The sequence below is a fragment of the Meriones unguiculatus genome (genome assembly GCF_030254825.1).
Source record: "Meriones unguiculatus strain TT.TT164.6M chromosome 10 unlocalized genomic scaffold, Bangor_MerUng_6.1 Chr10_unordered_Scaffold_142, whole genome shotgun sequence".
Taxonomy (NCBI): Eukaryota; Metazoa; Chordata; class Mammalia; order Rodentia; family Muridae; genus Meriones; species Meriones unguiculatus.
Genome location: NW_026843578.1, coordinates 46,489 through 68,958, shown reverse-complemented (window position 1 = coordinate 68,958; position 22,470 = coordinate 46,489). Strand labels below are relative to the sequence as shown.

Here is a 22,470-nt window from a genome sequence, read left to right as displayed (position 1 = left end):
CCGTGGCACGTCCCCCGCCGGCCAGTGAGCGGTAGCCACTCGCTGAAGGCAGGGAAAGCGGCAGCAAGGGCGGGGCGGGGCGGGGCGGGGCGGGGCCTGTAACCCACGAGTGACCCCAGCGCCCCGATGGGCAGATGCCCAAGGCGACCCCCCCACGCCTTGTCCAGCGGGGATCCAGAGAGAGGCCCACGGCTCAGACCGAGGAGGGCTCTCTCGGGCTCCGAGGCAGGGAGGGGCCTGCCTGGCCCCAGACCCAGGTGGGGCGAGTCGGGGTCCAGTGCCAAGCCCTGCCCTGGACGGCGCGGCGGGCGGCCCCGAGGCGAGGCGTCGGCGAGAGCCAAGGAGCCCTGGAGGCCCCGGCCGGGGGGTGCGGGGTGGGGGAGTGGGGTGTGGCGGGGGCAAGGCTGGCCCCTGAGCAGAGCCGAGCAGGTTCTAGGTCGCGCGCCCTCCGGCCGCCCGGCCCGTGGGCCCTGGTCCGTGCTGCGGGAGCGGGGAGGGGCTCGGGGAGGGCCCAGGGGCGGCCGGGGGGTGGGCTGGGCTCGGCTGGGCTCGGCTGTCGTCGGGGGCGGGCCGGGGAGCGCGGCCGCAGGCGCGGAGCAGGCTCTTGGGCTGCGCGGAGACGGGCTCGTGCGTGTACGGCCATACCACCCTGAACGCGACCGATCTCGTCTGATCTCGGAAGCTAAGCAGGGTCGGGCCTGGTTAGTACTTGGATGGGAGACCGCCTGGGAATACCGGGTGCTGTAGGCTTTTTTTTTCTGGCAGGAAGGAGCCTGTTTTCCAAAGGGGCTTTGCGTCGGCTTCTGCAAAGCTCTGTGGCCCGGGCCGGGCGGGGCCACGCCCAGGGCCACCCCCACGCCACCCCACCCCACCCCCCGCCAAGCCAAGGGGCGCCCCCGTCCGCCCTGGCTGCGGGCTGGCCCGGCGGAGCCAGCCAGCCAGCCCTCGGGCTGGACCCCGCACCGGGGATAGGGGGTGGCCCCAGGGCGGGGATCCCAGGACCTCAGTGGAGGGGCCGCGGGGGAGGCCGTCTTGACTCGCGTGGAGCCTTCGAACCCCACATCCTGGGCTGGTGGCGGAGCTCTGCAGAGTCCGTCAGTCCGGGCGGCTGTGTCCACGCTGCCCAACCAGAGTCTCCTCCTCCTCGTCCTCCTCCTCCTGCCTGGTGGGTCGGTGGGTGTGGGTTTTGGTGTGTGTGGGTGTGGGTGTGGGTGTGGGTGGGTGGGTGGGTGGGTGGCTGGGTGGGTGGGGACCTCAGCGGTTCACGGAGGAGGCAGTGTCTGAACTAGAGGAGGGAGGAGTTGGATGGACGGCTGGCTGGATGGATGATAGATGAATGATGGATGAGTGGATGGTGGATGGATGGATGGATGGATGGATGGATGGATGATGGAAGAATGGATGGATGGATGGGTGGATGGATGGATGGATGGATAGATGATTTGTGGATGGGTTGATGGATGGAAGGATGGACTGATGATGGAAGAATGGCTGGATGGGTGGATGGATGATGGCTGGCTGGCTGGCTGGCGGCTGGCTGGCAGCACGCTTGTGGCAGTGGGCTGGGAGGGGAGGGACCACAGAGCCGGAAGAGCGGGCCCTCAAGTTCCCAAGAGAGAAGGAGCCTGAGCGGGGCCGCCAAGCACAGCCAGTGTCCCCTGCAACTGGACTCGAGCCTTGGGACGTCGGGCTGGACACGTCCTGAGGGGACGATTAGGAGGAGGAGGAGGAGGAGGAGGAGGAGTTGGAGACAGTTCCCCCGGGGTGAGGGAGGGATGCCGGGTGGGCACCCAAATCCGGCAAGGGCCCCGGGAGAGCACGGGCAGGGCGGCGTGTACCCGGGTTCGTCCGGGAGGATGACCCAGGCCAGCCAGCCTCCTCGCCCTCGCCCACCGTGGCACGTCCCCCGCCGGCCAGTGAGCGGTAGCCACTCGCTGAAGGCAGGGAAAGCGGCAGCAAGGGCGGGGCGGGGCGGGGCGGGGCGGGGCCTGTAACCCACGAGTGACCCCAGCGCCCCGATGGGCAGATGCCCAAGGCGACCCCCCCACGCCTTGTCCAGCGGGGATCCAGAGAGAGGCCCACGGCTCAGACCGAGGAGGGCTCTCTCGGGCTCCGAGGCAGGGAGGGGCCTGCCTGGCCCCCGACCCAGGTGGGGCGAGTCGGGGTCCAGTGCCAAGCCCTGCCCTGGACGGCGCGGCGGGCGGCCCCGAGGCGAGGCGTCGGCGAGAGCCAAGGAGCCCTGGAGGCCCCGGCCGGGGGATGCGGGGTGGGGGAGTGGGGGTGTGGCGGGGGCAAGGCTGGCCCCTGAGCAGAGCCGAGCAGGTTCTAGGTCGCGCGCCCTCCGGCCGCCCGGCCCGTGGGCCCTGGTCCGTGCTGCGGGAGCGGGGAGGGGCTCGGGGAGGGCCCAGGGGCGGCCGGGGGGTGGGCTGGGCTCGGCTGGGCTCGGCTGTCGTCGGGGGCGGGCCGGGGAGCGCGGCCGCAGGCGCGGAGCAGGCTCTTGGGCGGCGCGGAGACGGGCTCGTGCGTGTACGGCCATACCACCCTGAACGCGACCGATCTCGTCTGATCTCGGAAGCTAAGCAGGGTCGGGCCTGGTTAGTACTTGGATGGGAGACCGCCTGGGAATACCGGGTGCTGTAGGCTTTTTTTTTCTGGCAGGAAGGAGCCTGTTTTCCAAAGGGGCTTTGCGTCGGCTTCTGCAAAGCTCTGTGGCCCGGGCCGGGCGGGGCCACGCCCAGGGCCACCCCCACGCCACCCCACCCCACCCCCCGCCAAGCCAAGGGGCGCCCCCGTCCGCCCTGCCTGCGGGCTGGCCCGGCGGAGCCAGCCAGCCAGCCAGCCAGCCCTCGGGCTGGACCCCGCACCGGGGATAGGGGGTGGCCCCAGGGCGGGGATCCCAGGACCTCAGTGGAGGGGCCGCGGGGGAGGCCGTCTTGACTCGCGTGGAGCCTTCGAACCCCACATCCTGGGCTGGTGGCGGAGCTCTGCAGAGTCCGTCAGTCCGGGCGGCTGTGTCCACGCTGCCCAACCAGAGTCTCCTCCTCCTCGTCCTCCTCCTCCTGCCTGGTGGGTCGGTGGGTGTGGGTTTTGGTGTGTGTGGGTGTGGGTGTGGGTGTGGGTGGGTGGGTGGGTGGGTGGCTGGGTGGGTGGGGACCTCAGCGGTTCACGGAGGAGGCAGTGTCTGAACTAGAGGAGGGAGGAGTTGGATGGACGGCTGGCTGGATGGATGATAGATGAATGATGGATGAGTGGATGGTGGATGGATGGATGGATGGATGGATGGATGGATGGATGATGGAAGAATGGATGGATGGATGGGTGGATGGATGGATGGATGGATAGATGATTTGTGGATGGGTTGATGGATGGAAGGATGGACTGATGATGGAAGAATGGCTGGATGGGTGGATGGATGATGGCTGGCTGGCTGGCTGGCGGCTGGCTGGCAGCACGCTTGTGGCAGTGGGCTGGGAGGGGAGGGACCACAGAGCCGGAAGAGCGGGCCCTCAAGTTCCCAAGAGAGAAGGAGCCTGAGCGGGGCCGCCAAGCACAGCCAGTGTCCCCTGCAACTGGACTCGAGCCTTGGGACGTCGGGCTGGACACGTCCTGAGGGGACGATTAGGAGGAGGAGGAGGAGGAGGAGGAGGAGTTGGAGACAGTTCCCCCGGGGTGAGGGAGGGATGCCGGGTGGGCACCCAAATCCGGCAAGGGCCCCGGGAGAGCACGGGCAGGGCGGCGTGTACCCGGGTTCGTCCGGGAGGATGACCCAGGCCAGCCAGCCTCCTCGCCCTCGCCCACCGTGGCACGTCCCCCGCCGGCCAGTGAGCGGTAGCCACTCGCTGAAGGCAGGGAAAGCGGCAGCAAGGGCGGGGCGGGGCGGGGCGGGGCGGGGCCTGTAACCCACGAGTGACCCCAGCGCCCCGATGGGCAGATGCCCAAGGCGACCCCCCCACGCCTTGTCCAGCGGGGATCCAGAGAGAGGCCCACGGCTCAGACCGAGGAGGGCTCTCTCGGGCTCCGAGGCAGGGAGGGGCCTGCCTGGCCCCCGACCCAGGTGGGGCGAGTCGGGGTCCAGTGCCAAGCCCTGCCCTGGACGGCGCGGCGGGCGGCCCCGAGGCGAGGCGTCGGCGAGAGCCAAGGAGCCCTGGAGGCCCCGGCCGGGGGATGCGGGGTGGGGGAGTGGGGGTGTGGCGGGGGGCAAGGCTGGCCCCTGAGCAGAGCCGAGCAGGTTCTAGGTCGCGCGCCCCTCCGGCCGCCCGGCCCGTGGGCCCTGGTCCGTGCTGCGGGAGCGGGGAGGGGCTCGGGGAGGGCCCAGGGGCGGCCGGGGGGTGGGCTGGGCTCGGCTGGGCTCGGCTGTCGTCGGGGGCGGGCCGGGGAGCGCGGCCGCAGGCGCGGAGCAGGCTCTTGGGCGGCGCGGAGACGGGCTCGTGCGTGTACGGCCATACCACCCTGAACGCGACCGATCTCGTCTGATCTCGGAAGCTAAGCAGGGTCGGGCCTGGTTAGTACTTGGATGGGAGACCGCCTGGGAATACCGGGTGCTGTAGGCTTTTTTTTTCTGGCAGGAAGGAGCCTGTTTTCCAAAGGGGCTTTGCGTCGGCTTCTGCAAAGCTCTGTGGCCCGGGCCGGGCGGGGCCACGCCCAGGGCCACCCCCACGCCACCCCACCCCACCCCCCGCCAAGCCAAGGGGCGCCCCCGTCCGCCCTGGCTGCGGGCTGGCCCGGCGGAGCCAGCCAGCCAGCCCTCGGGCTGGACCCCGCACCGGGGATAGGGGGTGGCCCCAGGGCGGGGATCCCAGGACCTCAGTGGAGGGGCCGCGGGGGAGGCCGTCTTGACTCGCGTGGAGCCTTCGAACCCCACATCCTGGGCTGGTGGCGGAGCTCTGCAGAGTCCGTCAGTCCGGGCGGCTGTGTCCACGCTGCCCAACCAGAGTCTCCTCCTCCTCGTCCTCCTCCTCCTGCCTGGTGGGTCGGTGGGTGTGGGTTTTGGTGTGTGTGGGTGTGGGTGTGGGTGTGGGTGGGTGGGTGGGTGGGTGGCTGGGTGGGTGGGGACCTCAGCGGTTCACGGAGGAGGCAGTGTCTGAACTAGAGGAGGGAGGAGTTGGATGGACGGCTGGCTGGATGGATGATAGATGAATGATGGATGAGTGGATGGTGGATGGATGGATGGATGGATGGATGGATGATGGAAGAATGGATGGATGGATGGGTGGATGGATGGATGGATGGATGGATAGATGATTTGTGGATGGGTTGATGGATGGAAGGATGGACTGATGATGGAAGAATGGCTGGATGGGTGGATGGATGATGGCTGGCTGGCTGGCTGGCGGCTGGCTGGCAGCACGCTTGTGGCAGTGGGCTGGGAGGGGAGGGACCACAGAGCCGGAAGAGCGGGCCCTCAAGTTCCCAAGAGAGAAGGAGCCTGAGCGGGGCCGCCAAGCACAGCCAGTGTCCCCTGCAACTGGACTCGAGCCTTGGGACGTCGGGCTGGACACGTCCTGAGGGGACGATTAGGAGGAGGAGGAGGAGGAGGAGGAGGAGTTGGAGACAGTTCCCCCGGGGTGAGGGAGGGATGCCGGGCGGGCACCCAAATCCGGCAAGGGCCCCGGGAGAGCACGGGCAGGGCGGCGTGTACCCGGGTTCGTCCGGGAGGATGACCCAGGCCAGCCAGCCTCCTCGCCCTCGCCCACCGTGGCACGTCCCCCGCCGGCCAGTGAGCGGTAGCCACTCGCTGAAGGCAGGGAAAGCGGCAGCAAGGGCGGGGCGGGGCGGGGCGGGGCGGGGCCTGTAACCCACGAGTGACCCCAGCGCCCCGATGGGCAGATGCCCAAGGCGACCCCCCCCACGCCTTGTCCAGCGGGGATCCAGAGAGAGGCCCACGGCTCAGACCGAGGAGGGCTCTCTCGGGCTCCGAGGCAGGGAGGGGCCTGCCTGGCCCCCGACCCAGGTGGGGCGAGTCGGGGTCCAGTGCCAAGCCCTGCCCTGGACGGCGCGGCGGGCGGCCCCGAGGCGAGGCGTCGGCGAGAGCCAAGGAGCCCTGGAGGCCCCGGCCGGGGGGTGCGGGGTGGGGGAGTGGGGTGTGGCGGGGGCAAGGCTGGCCCCTGAGCAGAGCCGAGCAGGTTCTAGGTCGCGCGCCCTCCGGCCGCCCGGCCCGTGGGCCCTGGTCCGTGCTGCGGGAGCGGGGAGGGGCTCGGGGAGGGCCCAGGGGCGGCCGGGGGGTGGGCTGGGCTCGGCTGGGCTCGGCTGTCGTCGGGGGCGGGCCGGGGAGCGCGGCCGCAGGCGCGGAGCAGGCTCTTGGGCGGCGCGGAGACGGGCTCGTGCGTCTACGGCCATACCACCCTGAACGCGCCCGATCTTGTCTGATCTCGGAAGCTAAGCAGGGTCGGGCCTGGTTAGTACTTGGATGGGAGACCGCCTGGGAATACCGGGTGCTGTAGGCTTTTTTTTTCTGGCAGGAAGGAGCCTGTTTTCCAAAGGGGCTTTGCGTCGGCTTCTGCAAAGCTCTGTGGCCCGGGCCGGGCGGGGCCACGCCCAGGGCCACCCCCACGCCACCCCACCCCACCCCCCGCCAAGCCAAGGGGCGCCCCCCGTCCGCCCTGGCTGCGGGCTGGCCCGGCGGAGCCAGCCAGCCAGCCCTCGGGCTGGACCCCGCACCGGGGATAGGGGGTGGCCCCAGGGCGGGGATCCCAGGACCTCAGTGGAGGGGCCGCGGGGGAGGCCGTCTTGACTCGCGTGGAGCCTTCGAACCCCACATCCTGGGCTGGTGGCGGAGCTCTGCAGAGTCCGTCAGTCCGGGCGGCTGTGTCCACGCTGCCCAACCAGAGTCTCCTCCTCCTCGTCCTCCTCCTCCTGCCTGGTGGGTCGGTGGGTGTGGGTTTTGGTGTGTGTGGGTGTGGGTGTGGGTGTGGGTGGGTGGGTGGGTGGGTGGCTGGGTGGGTGGGGACCTCAGCGGTTCACGGAGGAGGCAGTGTCTGAACTAGAGGAGGGAGGAGTTGGATGGACGGCTGGCTGGATGGATGATAGATGAATGATGGATGAGTGGATGGTGGATGGATGGATGGATGGATGGATGGATGGATGATGGAAGAATGGATGGATGGATGGGTGGATGGATGGATGGATGGATGGATAGATGATTTGTGGATGGGTTGATGGATGGAAGGATGGACTGATGATGGAAGAATGGCTGGATGGGTGGATGGATGATGGCTGGCTGGCTGGCTGGCGGCTGGCTGGCAGCACGCTTGTGGCAGTGGGCTGGGAGGGGAGGGACCACAGAGCCGGAAGAGCGGGCCCTCAAGTTCCCAAGAGAGAAGGAGCCTGAGCGGGGCCGCCAAGCACAGCCAGTGTCCCCTGCAACTGGACTCGAGCCTTGGGACGTCGGGCTGGACACGTCCTGAGGGGACGATTAGGAGGAGGAGGAGGAGGAGGAGGAGGAGTTGGAGACAGTTCCCCCGGGGTGAGGGAGGGATGCCGGGCGGGCACCCAAATCCGGCAAGGGCCCCGGGAGAGCACGGGCAGGGCGGCGTGTACCCGGGTTCGTCCGGGAGGATGACCCAGGCCAGCCAGCCTCCTCGCCCTCGCCCACCGTGGCACGTCCCCCGCCGGCCAGTGAGCGGTAGCCACTCGCTGAAGGCAGGGAAAGCGGCAGCAAGGGCGGGGCGGGGCGGGGCGGGGCGGGGCCTGTAACCCACGAGTGACCCCAGCGCCCCGATGGGCAGATGCCCAAGGCGACCCCCCCACGCCTTGTCCAGCGGGGATCCAGAGAGAGGCCCACGGCTCAGACCGAGGAGGGCTCTCTCGGGCTCCGAGGCAGGGAGGGGCCTGCCTGGCCCCCGACCCAGGTGGGGCGAGTCGGGGTCCAGTGCCAAGCCCTGCCCTGGACGGCGCGGCGGGCGGCCCCGAGGCGAGGCGTCGGCGAGAGCCAAGGAGCCCTGGAGGCCCCGGCCGGGGGGTGCGGGGTGGGGGAGTGGGGTGTGGCGGGGGGCAAGGCTGGCCCCTGAGCAGAGCCGAGCAGGTTCTAGGTCGCGCGCCCTCCGGCCGCCCGGCCCGTGGGCCCTGGTCCGTGCTGCGGGAGCGGGGAGGGGCTCGGGGAGGGCCCAGGGGCGGCCGGGGGGTGGGCTGGGCTCGGCTGGGCTCGGCTGTCGTCGGGGGCGGGCCGGGGAGCGCGGCCGCAGGCGCGGAGCAGGCTCTTGGGCGGCGCGGAGACGGGCTCGTGCGTCTACGGCCATACCACCCTGAACGCGCCCGATCTCGTCTGATCTCGGAAGCTAAGCAGGGTCGGGCCTGGTTAGTACTTGGATGGGAGACCGCCTGGGAATACCGGGTGCTGTAGGCTTTTTTTTTCTGGCAGGAAGGAGCCTGTTTTCCAAAGGGGCTTTGCGTCGGCTTCTGCAAAGCTCTGTGGCCCGGGCCGGGCGGGGCCACGCCCAGGGCCACCCCCACGCCACCCCACCCCACCCCCCGCCAAGCCAAGGGGCGCCCCCGTCCGCCCTGGCTGCGGGCTGGCCCGGCGGAGCCAGCCAGCCAGCCCTCGGGCTGGACCCCGCACCGGGGATAGGGGGTGGCCCCAGGGCGGGGATCCCAGGACCTCAGTGGAGGGGCCGCGGGGGAGGCCGTCTTGACTCGCGTGGAGCCTTCGAACCCCACATCCTGGGCTGGTGGCGGAGCTCTGCAGAGTCCGTCAGTCCGGGCGGCTGTGTCCACGCTGCCCAACCAGAGTCTCCTCCTCCTCGTCCTCCTCCTCCTGCCTGGTGGGTCGGTGGGTGTGGGTTTTGGTGTGTGTGGGTGTGGGTGTGGGTGGGTGGGTGGGTGGGTGGCTGGGTGGGTGGGGACCTCAGCGGTTCACGGAGGAGGCAGTGTCTGAACTAGAGGAGGGAGGAGTTGGATGGACGGCTGGCTGGATGGATGATAGATGAATGATGGATGAGTGGATGGTGGATGGATGGATGGATGGATGGATGGATGGATGGATGATGGAAGAATGGATGGATGGGTGGATGGATGGATGGATAGATGATTTGTGGATGGGTTGATGGATGGAAGGATGGACTGATGATGGAAGAATGGCTGGATGGGTGGATGGATGATGGCTGGCTGGCTGGCTGGCGGCTGGCTGGCAGCACGCTTGTGGCAGTGGGCTGGGAGGGGAGGGACCACAGAGCCGGAAGAGCGGGCCCTCAAGTTCCCAAGAGAGAAGGAGCCTGAGCGGGGCCGCCAAGCACAGCCAGTGTCCCCTGCAACTGGACTCGAGCCTTGGGACGTCGGGCTGGACACGTCCTGAGGGGACGATTAGGAGGAGGAGGAGGAGGAGGAGGAGGAGGAGGAGGAGGAGGAGGAGGAGGAGTTGGAGACAGTTCCCCCGGGGTGAGGGAGGGATGCCGGGCGGGCACCCAAATCCGGCAAGGGCCCCGGGAGAGCACGGGCAGGGCGGCGTGTACCCGGGTTCGTCCGGGAGGATGACCCAGGCCAGCCAGCCTCCTCGCCCTCGCCCACCGTGGCACGTCCCCCGCCGGCCAGTGAGCGGTAGCCACTCGCTGAAGGCAGGGAAAGCGGCAGCAAGGGCGGGGCGGGGCGGGGCGGGGCGGGGCCTGTAACCCACGAGTGACCCCAGCGCCCCGATGGGCAGATGCCCAAGGCGACCCCCCCACGCCTTGTCCAGCGGGGATCCAGAGAGAGGCCCACGGCTCAGACCGAGGAGGGCTCTCTCGGGCTCCGAGGCAGGGAGGGGCCTGCCTGGCCCCCGACCCAGGTGGGGCGAGTCGGGGTCCAGTGCCAAGCCCTGCCCTGGACGGCGCGGCGGGCGGCCCCGAGGCGAGGCGTCGGCGAGAGCCAAGGAGCCCTGGAGGCCCCGGCCGGGGGGTGCGGGGTGGGGGAGTGGGGTGTGGCGGGGGCAAGGCTGGCCCCTGAGCAGAGCCGAGCAGGTTCTAGGTCGCGCGCCCTCCGGCCGCCCGGCCCGTGGGCCCTGGTCCGTGCTGCGGGAGCGGGGAGGGGCTCGGGGAGGGCCCAGGGGCGGCCGGGGGGTGGGCTGGGCTCGGCTGGGCTCGGCTGTCGTCGGGGGCGGGCCGGGGAGCGCGGCCGCAGGCGCGGAGCAGGCTCTTGGGCGGCGCGGAGACGGGCTCGTGCGTCTACGGCCATACCACCCTGAACGCGCCCGATCTCGTCTGATCTCGGAAGCTAAGCAGGGTCGGGCCTGGTTAGTACTTGGATGGGAGACCGCCTGGGAATACCGGGTGCTGTAGGCTTTTTTTTTCTGGCAGGAAGGAGCCTGTTTTCCAAAGGGGCTTTGCGTCGGCTTCTGCAAAGCTCTGTGGCCCGGGCCGGGCGGGGCCACGCCCAGGGCCACCCCCACGCCACCCCACCCCACCCCCCGCCAAGCCAAGGGGCGCCCCCGTCCGCCCTGGCTGCGGGCTGGCCCGGCGGAGCCAGCCAGCCAGCCCTCGGGCTGGACCCCGCACCGGGGATAGGGGGTGGCCCCAGGGCGGGGATCCCAGGACCTCAGTGGAGGGGCCGCGGGGGAGGCCGTCTTGACTCGCGTGGAGCCTTCGAACCCCACATCCTGGGCTGGTGGCGGAGCTCTGCAGAGTCCGTCAGTCCGGGCGGCTGTGTCCACGCTGCCCAACCAGAGTCTCCTCCTCCTCGTCCTCCTCCTCCTGCCTGGTGGGTCGGTGGGTGTGGGTTTTGGTGGGTGTGGGTGTGGGTGTGGGTGGGTGGGTGGGTGGGTGGCTGGGTGGGTGGGGACCTCAGCGGTTCACGGAGGAGGCAGTGTCTGAACTAGAGGAGGGAGGAGTTGGATGGACGGCTGGCTGGATGGATGATAGATGAATGATGGATGAGTGGATGGTGGATGGATGGATGGATGGATGGATGATGGAAGAATGGATGGATGGATGGGTGGATGGATGGATGGATGGATGGATAGATGATTTGTGGATGGGTTGATGGATGGAAGGATGGACTGATGATGGAAGAATGGCTGGATGGGTGGATGGATGATGGCTGGCTGGCTGGCTGGCGGCTGGCTGGCAGCACGCTTGTGGCAGTGGGCTGGGAGGGGAGGGACCACAGAGCCGGAAGAGCGGGCCCTCAAGTTCCCAAGAGAGAAGGAGCCTGAGCGGGGCCGCCAAGCACAGCCAGTGTCCCCTGCAACTGGACTCGAGCCTTGGGACGTCGGGCTGGACACGTCCTGAGGGGACGATTAGGAGGAGGAGGAGGAGGAGGAGGAGGAGGAGGAGGAGGAGGAGGAGGAGGAGGAGGAGGAGTTGGAGACAGTTCCCCCGGGGTGAGGGAGGGATGCCGGGCGGGCACCCAAATCCGGCAAGGGCCCCGGGAGAGCACGGGCAGGGCGGCGTGTACCCGGGTTCGTCCGGGAGGATGACCCAGGCCAGCCAGCCTCCTCGCCCTCGCCCACCGTGGCACGTCCCCCGCCGGCCAGTGAGCGGTAGCCACTCGCTGAAGGCAGGGAAAGCGGCAGCAAGGGCGGGGCGGGGCGGGGCGGGGCGGGGCGGGGCGGGGCCTGTAACCCACGAGTGACCCCAGCGCCCCGATGGGCAGATGCCCAAGGCGACCCCCCCACGCCTTGTCCAGCGGGGATCCAGAGAGAGGCCCACGGCTCAGACCGAGGAGGGCTCTCTCAGGCTCCGAGGCAGGGAGGGGCCTGCCTGGCCCCAGACCCAGGTGGGGCGAGTCGGGGTCCAGAGCCAAGCCCTGCCCTGGACGGCGCGGCGGGCGGCCCCGAGGCGAGGCGTCGGCGAGAGCCAAGGAGCCCTGGAGGCCCCGGCCGGGGGGTGCGGGGTGGGGGAGTGGGGTGTGGCGGGGGCAAGGCTGGCCCCTGAGCAGAGCCGAGCAGGTTCTAGGTCGCGCGCCCTCCGGCCGCTCGGCCCGTGGGCCCTGGTCCGTGCTGCGGGAGCGGGGAGGGGCTCGGGGAGGGCCCAGGGGCGGCCGGGGGGTGGGCTGGGCTCGGCTGGGCTCGGCTGTCGTCGGGGGCGGGCCGGGGAGCGCGGCCGCAGGCGCGGAGCAGGCTCTTGGGCGGCGCGGAGACGGGCTCGTGCGTCTACGGCCATACCACCCTGAACGCGCCCGATCTCGTCTGATCTCGGAAGCTAAGCAGGGTCGGGCCTGGTTAGTACTTGGATGGGAGACCGCCTGGGAATACCGGGTGCTGTAGGCTTTTTTTTTCTGGCAGGAAGGAGCCTGTTTTCCAAAGGGGCTTTGCGTCGGCTTCTGCAAAGCTCTGTGGCCCGGGCCGGGCGGGGCCACGCCCAGGGCCACCCCCACGCCACCCCACCCCACCCCCCGCCAAGCCAAGGGGCGCCCCCGTCCGCCCTGGCTGCGGGCTGGCCCGGCGGAGCCAGCCAGCCAGCCCTCGGGCTGGACCCCGCACCGGGGATAGGGGGTGGCCCCAGGGCGGGGATCCCAGGACCTCAGTGGAGGCGCCGCGGGGGAGGCCGTCTTGACTCGCGTGGAGCCTTCGAACCCCACATCCTGGGCTGGTGGCGGAGCTCTGCAGAGTCCGTCAGTCCGGGCGGCTGTGTCCACGCTGCCCAACCAGAGTCTCCTCCTCCTCGTCCTCCTCCTCCTGCCTGGTGGGTCGGTGGGTGTGGGTTTTGGTGTGTGTGGGTGTGGGTGTGGGTGGGTGGGTGGGTGGGTGGCTGGGTGGGTGGGGACCTCAGCGGTTCACGGAGGAGGCAGTGTCTGAACTAGAGGAGGGAGGAGTTGGATGGACGGCTGGCTGGATGGATGATAGATGAATGATGGATGAGTGGATGGTGGATGGATGGATGGATGGATGGATGGATGGATGATGGAAGAATGGATGGATGGGTGGATGGATGGATGGATAGATGATTTGTGGATGGGTTGATGGATGGAAGGATGGACTGATGATGGAAGAATGGCTGGATGGGTGGATGGATGATGGCTGGCTGGCTGGCTGGCGGCTGGCTGGCAGCACGCTTGTGGCAGTGGGCTGGGAGGGGAGGGACCACAGAGCCGGAAGAGCGGGCCCTCAAGTTCCCAAGAGAGAAGGAGCCTGAGCGGGGCCGCCAAGCACAGCCAGTGTCCCCTGCAACTGGACTCGAGCCTTGGGACGTCGGGCTGGACACGTCCTGAGGGGACGATTAGGAGGAGGAGGAGGAGGAGGAGGAGGAGGAGGAGGAGGAGGAGGAGGAGGAGGAGGAGGAGTTGGAGACAGTTCCCCCGGGGTGAGGGAGGGATGCCGGGCGGGCACCCAAATCCGGCAAGGGCCCCGGGAGAGCACGGGCAGGGCGGCGTGTACCCGGGTTCGTCCGGGAGGATGACCCAGGCCAGCCAGCCTCCTCGCCCTCGCCCACCGTGGCACGTCCCCCGCCGGCCAGTGAGCGGTAGCCACTCGCTGAAGGCAGGGAAAGCGGCAGCAAGGGCGGGGCGGGGCGGGGCGGGGCGGGGCGGGGCGGGGCCTGTAACCCACGAGTGACCCCAGCGCCCCGATGGGCAGATGCCCAAGGCGACCCCCCCACGCCTTGTCCAGCGGGGATCCAGAGAGAGGCCCACGGCTCAGACCGAGGAGGGCTCTCTCAGGCTCCGAGGCAGGGAGGGGCCTGCCTGGCCCCAGACCCAGGTGGGGCGAGTCGGGGTCCAGAGCCAAGCCCTGCCCTGGACGGCGCGGCGGGCGGCCCCGAGGCGAGGCGTCGGCGAGAGCCAAGGAGCCCTGGAGGCCCCGGCCGGGGGGTGCGGGGTGGGGGAGTGGGGTGTGGCGGGGGCAAGGCTGGCCCCTGAGCAGAGCCGAGCAGGTTCTAGGTCGCGCGCCCTCCGGCCGCCCGGCCCGTGGGCCCTGGTCCGTGCTGCGGGAGCGGGGAGGGGCTCGGGGAGGGCCCAGGGGCGGCCGGGGGGTGGGCTGGGCTCGGCTGGGCTCGGCTGTCGTCGGGGGCGGGCCGGGGAGCGCGGCCGCAGGCGCGGAGCAGGCTCTTGGGCGGCGCGGAGACGGGCTCGTGCGTCTACGGCCATACCACCCTGAACGCGCCCGATCTCGTCTGATCTCGGAAGCTAAGCAGGGTCGGGCCTGGTTAGTACTTGGATGGGAGACCGCCTGGGAATACCGGGTGCTGTAGGCTTTTTTTTTCTGGCAGGAAGGAGCCTGTTTTCCAAAGGGGCTTTGCGTCGGCTTCTGCAAAGCTCTGTGGCCCGGGCCGGGCGGGGCCACGCCCAGGGCCACCCCCACGCCACCCCACCCCACCCCCCCGCCAAGCCAAGGGGCGCCCCCGTCCGCCCTGGCTGCGGGCTGGCCCGGCGGAGCCAGCCAGCCAGCCCTCGGGCTGGACCCCGCACCGGGGATAGGGGGTGGCCCCAGGGCGGGGATCCCAGGACCTCAGTGGAGGCGCCGCGGGGGAGGCCGTCTTGACTCGCGTGGAGCCTTCGAACCCCACATCCTGGGCTGGTGGCGGAGCTCTGCAGAGTCCGTCAGTCCGGGCGGCTGTGTCCACGCTGCCCAACCAGAGTCTCCTCCTCCTCGTCCTCCTCCTCCTGCCTGGTGGGTCGGTGGGTGTGGGTTTTGGTGTGTGTGGGTGTGGGTGTGGGTGGGTGGGTGGGTGGGTGGCTGGGTGGGTGGGGACCTCAGCGGTTCACGGAGGAGGCAGTGTCTGAACTAGAGGAGGGAGGAGTTGGATGGACGGCTGGCTGGATGGATGATAGATGAATGATGGATGAGTGGATGGTGGATGGATGGATGGATGGATGGATGGATGGATGATGGAAGAATGGATGGATGGGTGGATGGATGGATGGATAGATGATTTGTGGATGGGTTGATGGATGGAAGGATGGACTGATGATGGAAGAATGGCTGGATGGGTGGATGGATGATGGCTGGCTGGCTGGCTGGCGGCTGGCTGGCAGCACGCTTGTGGCAGTGGGCTGGGAGGGGAGGGACCACAGAGCCGGAAGAGCGGGCCCTCAAGTTCCCAAGAGAGAAGGAGCCTGAGCGGGGCCGCCAAGCACAGCCAGTGTCCCCTGCAACTGGACTCGAGCCTTGGGACGTCGGGCTGGACACGTCCTGAGGGGACGATTAGGAGGAGGAGGAGGAGGAGGAGGAGGAGTTGGAGACAGTTCCCCCGGGGTGAGGGAGGGATGCCGGGCGGGCACCCAAATCCGGCAAGGGCCCCGGGAGAGCACGGGCAGGGCGGCGTGTACCCGGGTTCGTCCGGGAGGATGACCCAGGCCAGCCAGCCTCCTCGCCCTCGCCCACCGTGGCACGTCCCCCGCCGGCCAGTGAGCGGTAGCCACTCGCTGAAGGCAGGGAAAGCGGCAGCAAGGGCGGGGCGGGGCGGGGCGGGGCGGGGCCTGTAACCCACGAGTGACCCCAGCGCCCCGATGGGCAGATGCCCAAGGCGACCCCCCCACGCCTTGTCCAGCGGGGATCCAGAGAGAGGCCCACGGCTCAGACCGAGGAGGGCTCTCTCGGGCTCCGAGGCAGGGAGGGGCCTGCCTGGCCCCCGACCCAGGTGGGGCGAGTCGGGGTCCAGTGCCAAGCCCTGCCCTGGACGGCGCGGCGGGCGGCCCCGAGGCGAGGCGTCGGCGAGAGCCAAGGAGCCCTGGAGGCCCCGGCCGGGGGGTGCGGGGTGGGGGAGTGGGGTGTGGCGGGGGCAAGGCTGGCCCCTGAGCAGAGCCGAGCAGGTTCTAGGTCGCGCGCCCTCCGGCCGCCCGGCCCGTGGGCCCTGGTCCGTGCTGCGGGAGCGGGGAGGGGCTCGGGGAGGGCCCAGGGGCGGCCGGGGGGTGGGCTGGGCTCGGCTGGGCTCGGCTGTCGTCGGGGGGCGGGCCGGGGAGCGCGGCCGCAGGCGCGGAGCAGGCTCTTGGGCGGCGCGGAGACGGGCTCGTGCGTCTACGGCCATACCACCCTGAACGCGCCCGATCTCGTCTGATCTCGGAAGCTAAGCAGGGTCGGGCCTGGTTAGTACTTGGATGGGAGACCGCCTGGGAATACCGGGTGCTGTAGGCTTTTTTTTTCTGGCAGGAAGGAGCCTGTTTTCCAAAGGGGCTTTGCGTCGGCTTCTGCAAAGCTCTGTGGCCCGGGCCGGGCGGGGCCACGCCCAGGGCCACCCCCACGCCACCCCACCCCACCCCCCGCCAAGCCAAGGGGCGCCCCCGTCCGCCCTGGCTGCGGGCTGGCCCGGCGGAGCCAGCCAGCCAGCCCTCGGGCTGGACCCCGCACCGGGGATAGGGGGTGGCCCCAGGGCGGGGATCCCAGGACCTCAGTGGAGGGGCCGCGGGGGAGGCCGTCTTGACTCGCGTGGAGCCTTCGAACCCCACATCCTGGGCTGGTGGCGGAGCTCTGCAGAGTCCGTCAGTCCGGGCGGCTGTGTCCACGCTGCCCAACCAGAGTCTCCTCCTCCTCGTCCTCCTCCTCCTGCCTGGTGGGTCGGTGGGTGTGGGTTTTGGTGTGTGTGGGTGTGGGTGTGGGTGGGTGGGTGGGTGGGTGGCTGGGTGGGTGGGGACCTCAGCGGTTCACGGAGGAGGCAGTGTCTGAACTAGAGGAGGGAGGAGTTGGATGGACGGCTGGCTGGATGGATGATAGATGAATGATGGATGAGTGGATGGTGGATGGATGGATGGATGGATGGATGGATGGATGGATGATGGAAGAATGGATGGATGGGTGGATGGATGGATGGATAGATGATTTGTGGATGGGTTGATGGATGGAAGGATGGACTGATGATGGAAGAATGGCTGGATGGGTGGATGGATGATGGCTGGCTGGCTGGCTGGCGGCTGGCTGGCAGCACGCTTGTGGCAGTGGGCTGGGAGGGGAGGGACCACAGAGCCGGAAGAGCGGGCCCTCAAGTTCCCAAGAGAGAAGGAGCCTGAGCGGGGCCGCCAAGCACAGCCAGTGTCCCCTGCAACTGGACTCGAGCCTTGGGACGTCGGGCTGGACACGTCCTGAGGGGACGATTAGGAGGAGGAGGAGGAGGAGGAGGAGGAGTTGGAGACAGTTCCCCCGGGGTGAGGGAGGGATGCCGGGCGGGCACCCAAATCCGGCAAGGGCCCCGGGAGAGCACGGGCAGGGCGGCGTGTACCCGGGTTCGTCCGGGAGGATGACCCAGGCCAGCCAGCCTCCTCGCCCTCGCCCACCGTGGCACGTCCCCCGCCGGCCAGTGAGCGGTAGCCACTCGCTGAAGGCAGGGAAAGCGGCAGCAAGGGCGGGGCGGGGCGGGGCGGGGCGGGGCGGGGCGGGGCATGTAACCCACGAGTGACCCCAGCGCCCCGATGGGCAGATGCCCAAGGCGACCCCCCCACGCCTTGTCCAGCGGGGATCCAGAGAGAGGCCCACGGCTCAGACCGAGGAGGGCTCTCTCGGGCTCCGAGGCAGGGAGGGGCCTGCCTGGCCCCCGACCCAGGTGGGGCGAGTCGGGGTCCAGTGCCAAGCCCTGCCCTGGACGGCGCGGCGGGCGGCCCCGAGGCGAGGCGTCGGCGAGAGCCAAGGAGCCCTGGAGGCCCCGGCCGGGGGGTGCGGGGTGGGGGAGTGGGGTGTGGCGGGGGCAAGGCTGGCCCCTGAGCAGAGCCGAGCAGGTTCTAGGTCGCGCGCCCTCCGGCCGCCCGGCCCGTGGGCCCTGGTCCGTGCTGCGGGAGCGGGGGAGGGGCTCGGGGAGGGCCCAGGGGCGGCCGGGGGGTGGGCTGGGCTCGGCTGGGCTCGGCTGTCGTCGGGGGCGGGCCGGGGAGCGCGGCCGCAGGCGCGGAGCAGGCTCTTGGGCGGCGCGGAGACGGGCTCGTGCGTCTACGGCCATACCACCCTGAACGCGCCCGATCTCGTCTGATCTCGGAAGCTAAGCAGGGTCGGGCCTGGTTAGTACTTGGATGGGAGACCGCCTGGGAATACCGGGTGCTGTAGGCTTTTTTTTTTCTGGCAGGAAGGAGCCTGTTTTCCAAAGGGGCTTTGCGTCGGCTTCTGCAAAGCTCTGTGGCCCGGGCCGGGCGGGGCCACGCCCAGGGCCACCCCCACGCCACCCCACCCCACCCCCCGCCAAGCCAAGGGGCGCCCCCGTCCGCCCTGGCTGCGGGCTGGCCCGGCGGAGCCAGCCAGCCAGCCCTCGGGCTGGACCCCGCACCGGGGATAGGGGGTGGCCCCAGGGCGGGGATCCCAGGACCTCAGTGGAGGCGCCGCGGGGGAGGCCGTCTTGACTCGCGTGGAGCCTTCGAACCCCACATCCTGGGCTGGTGGCGGAGCTCTGCAGAGTCCGTCAGTCCGGGCGGCTGTGTCCACGCTGCCCAACCAGAGTCTCCTCCTCCTCGTCCTCCTCCTCCTGCCTGGTGGGTCGGTGGGTGTGGGTTTTGGTGTGTGTGGGTGTGGGTGTGGGTGGGTGGGTGGGTGGGTGGCTGGGTGGGTGGGGACCTCAGCGGTTCACGGAGGAGGCAGTGTCTGAACTAGAGGAGGGAGGAGTTGGATGGACGGCTGGCTGGATGGATGATAGATGAATGATGGATGAGTGGATGGTGGATGGATGGATGGATGGATGGATGGATGGATGATGGAAGAATGGATGGATGGGTGGATGGATGGATGGATAGATGATTTGTGGATGGGTTGATGGATGGAAGGATGGACTGATGATGGAAGAATGGCTGGATGGGTGGATGGATGATGGCTGGCTGGCTGGCTGGCGGCTGGCTGGCAGCACGCTTGTGGCAGTGGGCTGGGAGGGGAGGGACCACAGAGCCGGAAGAGCGGGCCCTCAAGTTCCCAAGAGAGAAGGAGCCTGAGCGGGGCCGCCAAGCACAGCCAGTGTCCCCTGCAACTGGACTCGAGCCTTGGGACGTCGGGCTGGACACGTCCTGAGGGGACGATTAGGAGGAGGAGGAGGAGGAGGAGGAGGAGTTGGAGACAGTTCCCCCGGGGTGAGGGAGGGATGCCGGGCGGGCACCCAAATCCGGCAAGGGCCCCGGGAGAGCACGGGCAGGGCGGCGTGTACCCGGGTTCGTCCGGGAGGATGACCCAGGCCAGCCAGCCTCCTCGCCCTCGCCCACCGTGGCACGTCCCCCGCCGGCCAGTGAGCGGTAGCCACTCGCTGAAGGCAGGGAAAGCGGCAGCAAGGGCGGGGCGGGGCGGGGCGGGGCGGGGCCTGTAACCCACGAGTGACCCCAGCGCCCCGATGGGCAGATGCCCAAGGCGACCCCCCCACGCCTTGTCCAGCGGGGATCCAGAGAGAGGCCCACGGCTCAGACCGAGGAGGGCTCTCTCGGGCTCCGAGGCAGGGAGGGGCCTGCCTGGCCCCCGACCCAGGTGGGGCGAGTCGGGGTCCAGTGCCAAGCCCTGCCCTGGACGGCGCGGCGGGCGGCCCCGAGGCGAGGCGTCGGCGAGAGCCAAGGAGCCCTGGAGGCCCCGGCCGGGGGGTGCGGGGTGGGGGGAGTGGGGTGTGGCGGGGGCAAGGCTGGCCCCTGAGCAGAGCCGAGCAGGTTCTAGGTCGCGCGCCCTCCGGCCGCCCGGCCCGTGGGCCCTGGTCCGTGCTGCGGGAGCGGGGAGGGGCTCGGGGAGGGCCCAGGGGCGGCCGGGGGGGTGGGCTGGGCTCGGCTGGGCTCGGCTGTCGTCGGGGGCGGGCCGGGGAGCGCGGCCGCAGGCGCGGAGCAGGCTCTTGGGCGGCGCGGAGACGGGCTCGTGCGTCTACGGCCATACCACCCTGAACGCGCCCGATCTCGTCTGATCTCGGAAGCTAAGCAGGGTCGGGCCTGGTTAGTACTTGGATGGGAGACCGCCTGGGAATACCGGGTGCTGTAGGCTTTTTTTTTCTGGCAGGAAGGAGCCTGTTTTCCAAAGGGGCTTTGCGTCGGCTTCTGCAAAGCTCTGTGGCCCGGGCCGGGCGGGGCCACGCCCAGGGCCACCCCCACGCCACCCCACCCCACCCCCCGCCAAGCCAAGGGGCGCCCCCGTCCGCCCTGGCTGCGGGCTGGCCCGGCGGAGCCAGCCAGCCAGCCCTCGGGCTGGACCCCGCACCGGGGATAGGGGGTGGCCCCAGGGCGGGGATCCCAGGACCTCAGTGGAGGGGCCGCGGGGGAGGCCGTCTTGACTCGCGTGGAGCCTTCGAACCCCACATCCTGGGCTGGTGGCGGAGCTCTGCAGAGTCCGTCAGTCCGGGCGGCTGTGTCCACGCTGCCCAACCAGAGTCTCCTCCTCCTCGTCCTCCTCCTCCTGCCTGGTGGGTCGGTGGGTGTGGGTTTTGGTGTGTGTGGGTGTGGGTGTGGGTGGGTGGGTGGGTGGGTGGCTGGGTGGGTGGGGACCTCAGCGGTTCACGGAGGAGGCAGTGTCTGAACTAGAGGAGGGAGGAGTTGGATGGACGGCTGGCTGGATGGATGATAGATGAATGATGGATGAGTGGATGGTGGATGGATGGATGGATGGATGGATGGATGGATGGATGATGGAAGAATGGATGGATGGGTGGATGGATGGATGGATAGATGATTTGTGGATGGGTTGATGGATGGAAGGATGGACTGATGATGGAAGAATGGCTGGATGGGTGGATGGATGATGGCTGGCTGGCTGGCTGGCGGCTGGCTGGCAGCACGCTTGTGGCAGTGGGCTGGGAGGGGAGGGACCACAGAGCCGGAAGAGCGGGCCCTCAAGTTCCCAAGAGAGAAGGAGCCTGAGCGGGGCCGCCAAGCACAGCCAGTGTCCCCTGCAACTGGACTCGAGCCTTGGGACGTCGGGCTGGACACGTCCTGAGGGGACGATTAGGAGGAGGAGGAGGAGGAGGAGGAGGAGTTGGAGACAGTTCCCCCGGGGTGAGGGAGGGATGCCGGGCGGGCACCCAAATCCGGCAAGGGCCCCGGGAGAGCACGGGCAGGGCGGCGTGTACCCGGGTTCGTCCGGGAGGATGACCCAGGCCAGCCAGCCTCCTCGCCCTCGCCCACCGTGGCACGTCCCCCGCCGGCCAGTGAGCGGTAGCCACTCGCTGAAGGCAGGGAAAGCGGCAGCAAGGGCGGGGCGGGGCGGGGCGGGGCGGGGCCTGTAACCCACGAGTGACCCCAGCGCCCCGATGGGCAGATGCCCAAGGCGACCCCCCCACGCCTTGTCCAGCGGGGATCCAGAGAGAGGCCCACGGCTCAGACCGAGGAGGGCTCTCTCGGGCTCCGAGGCAGGGAGGGGCCTGCCTGGCCCCCGACCCAGGTGGGGCGAGTCGGGGTCCAGTGCCAAGCCCTGCCCTGGACGGCGCGGCGGGCGGCCCCGAGGCGAGGCGTCGGCGAGAGCCAAGGAGCCCTGGAGGCCCCGGCCGGGGGGTGCGGGGGTGGGGGAGTGGGGTGTGGCGGGGGCAAGGCTGGCCCCTGAGCAGAGCCGAGCAGGTTCTAGGTCGCGCGCCCTCCGGCCGCCCGGCCCGTGGGCCCTGGTCCGTGCTGCGGGAGCGGGGAGGGGCTCGGGGAGGGCCCAGGGGCGGCCGGGGGGTGGGCTGGGCTCGGCTGGGCTCGGCTGTCGTCGGGGGCGGGCCGGGGAGCGCGGCCGCAGGCGCGGAGCAGGCTCTTGGGCGGCGCGGAGACGGGCTCGTGCGTCTACGGCCATACCACCCTGAACGCGCCCGATCTCGTCTGATCTCGGAAGCTAAGCAGGGTCGGGCCTGGTTAGTACTTGGATGGGAGACCGCCTGGGAATACCGGGTGCTGTAGGCTTTTTTTTTCTGGCAGGAAGGAGCCTGTTTTCCAAAGGGGCTTTGCGTCGGCTTCTGCAAAGCTCTGTGGCCCGGGCCGGGCGGGGCCACGCCCAGGGCCACCCCCACGCCACCCCACCCCACCCCCCGCCAAGCCAAGGGGCGCCCCCGTCCGCCCTGGCTGCGGGCTGGCCCGGCGGAGCCAGCCAGCCAGCCCTCGGGCTGGACCCCGCACCGGGGATAGGGGGTGGCCCCAGGGCGGGGATCCCAGGACCTCAGTGGAGGCGCCGCGGGGGAGGCCGTCTTGACTCGCGTGGAGCCTTCGAACCCCACATCCTGGGCTGGTGGCGGAGCTCTGCAGAGTCCGTCAGTCCGGGCGGCTGTGTCCACGCTGCCCAACCAGAGTCTCCTCCTCCTCGTCCTCCTCCTCCTGCCTGGTGGGTCGGTGGGTGTGGGTTTTGGTGTGTGTGGGTGTGGGTGTGGGTGGGTGGGTGGGTGGGTGGCTGGGTGGGTGGGGACCTCAGCGGTTCACGGAGGAGGCAGTGTCTGAACTAGAGGAGGGAGGAGTTGGATGGACGGCTGGCTGGATGGATGATAGATGAATGATGGATGAGTGGATGGTGGATGGATGGATGGATGGATGGATGGATGGATGATGGAAGAATGGATGGATGGGTGGATGGATGGATGGATAGATGATTTGTGGATGGGTTGATGGATGGAAGGATGGACTGATGATGGAAGAATGGCTGGATGGGTGGATGGATGATGGCTGGCTGGCTGGCTGGCGGCTGGCTGGCAGCACGCTTGTGGCAGTGGGCTGGGAGGGGAGGGACCACAGAGCCGGAAGAGCGGGCCCTCA

At 69.9% G+C, this 22,470-nt stretch overlaps 12 non-coding genes across 12 annotated transcripts; all 12 read left to right on the top strand.

Moving 5' to 3' along the window:
* The first annotated feature begins 631 nt into the window (after positions 1 to 631).
* On the top strand, positions 632 to 750 carry LOC132650360 (5S ribosomal RNA). Its single transcript, XR_009588723.1, has one exon. It is a non-coding gene; the product is annotated as a 5S ribosomal RNA (ribosomal RNA).
* Positions 751 to 2,524: 1,774 nt separating this feature from the next.
* LOC132650359 (5S ribosomal RNA) lies at positions 2,525 to 2,643 on the top strand. Its single transcript, XR_009588722.1, has one exon. It is a non-coding gene; the product is annotated as a 5S ribosomal RNA (ribosomal RNA).
* A 1,788-nt stretch (positions 2,644 to 4,431) lies between these two features.
* LOC132650358 (5S ribosomal RNA) lies at positions 4,432 to 4,550 on the top strand. The gene has a single exon (XR_009588721.1). It is a non-coding gene; the product is annotated as a 5S ribosomal RNA (ribosomal RNA).
* A 1,774-nt stretch (positions 4,551 to 6,324) lies between these two features.
* On the top strand, positions 6,325 to 6,443 carry LOC132650355 (5S ribosomal RNA). Its single transcript, XR_009588718.1, has one exon. It is a non-coding gene; the product is annotated as a 5S ribosomal RNA (ribosomal RNA).
* Positions 6,444 to 8,222: 1,779 nt separating this feature from the next.
* On the top strand, positions 8,223 to 8,341 carry LOC132650352 (5S ribosomal RNA). The gene has a single exon (XR_009588715.1). It is a non-coding gene; the product is annotated as a 5S ribosomal RNA (ribosomal RNA).
* Positions 8,342 to 10,128: 1,787 nt separating this feature from the next.
* LOC132650351 (5S ribosomal RNA) lies at positions 10,129 to 10,247 on the top strand. Its single transcript, XR_009588714.1, has one exon. It is a non-coding gene; the product is annotated as a 5S ribosomal RNA (ribosomal RNA).
* A 1,806-nt stretch (positions 10,248 to 12,053) lies between these two features.
* On the top strand, positions 12,054 to 12,172 carry LOC132650350 (5S ribosomal RNA). The gene has a single exon (XR_009588713.1). It is a non-coding gene; the product is annotated as a 5S ribosomal RNA (ribosomal RNA).
* Positions 12,173 to 13,974: 1,802 nt separating this feature from the next.
* Positions 13,975 to 14,093, top strand: LOC132650349 (5S ribosomal RNA). Its single transcript, XR_009588712.1, has one exon. It is a non-coding gene; the product is annotated as a 5S ribosomal RNA (ribosomal RNA).
* A 1,761-nt stretch (positions 14,094 to 15,854) lies between these two features.
* LOC132650348 (5S ribosomal RNA) lies at positions 15,855 to 15,973 on the top strand. Its single transcript, XR_009588711.1, has one exon. It is a non-coding gene; the product is annotated as a 5S ribosomal RNA (ribosomal RNA).
* Positions 15,974 to 17,747: 1,774 nt separating this feature from the next.
* Positions 17,748 to 17,866, top strand: LOC132650347 (5S ribosomal RNA). Its single transcript, XR_009588710.1, has one exon. It is a non-coding gene; the product is annotated as a 5S ribosomal RNA (ribosomal RNA).
* Positions 17,867 to 19,628: 1,762 nt separating this feature from the next.
* On the top strand, positions 19,629 to 19,747 carry LOC132650345 (5S ribosomal RNA). Its single transcript, XR_009588708.1, has one exon. It is a non-coding gene; the product is annotated as a 5S ribosomal RNA (ribosomal RNA).
* Positions 19,748 to 21,511: 1,764 nt separating this feature from the next.
* LOC132650344 (5S ribosomal RNA) lies at positions 21,512 to 21,630 on the top strand. Its single transcript, XR_009588707.1, has one exon. It is a non-coding gene; the product is annotated as a 5S ribosomal RNA (ribosomal RNA).
* Positions 21,631 to 22,470: the final 840 nt, after the last annotated feature.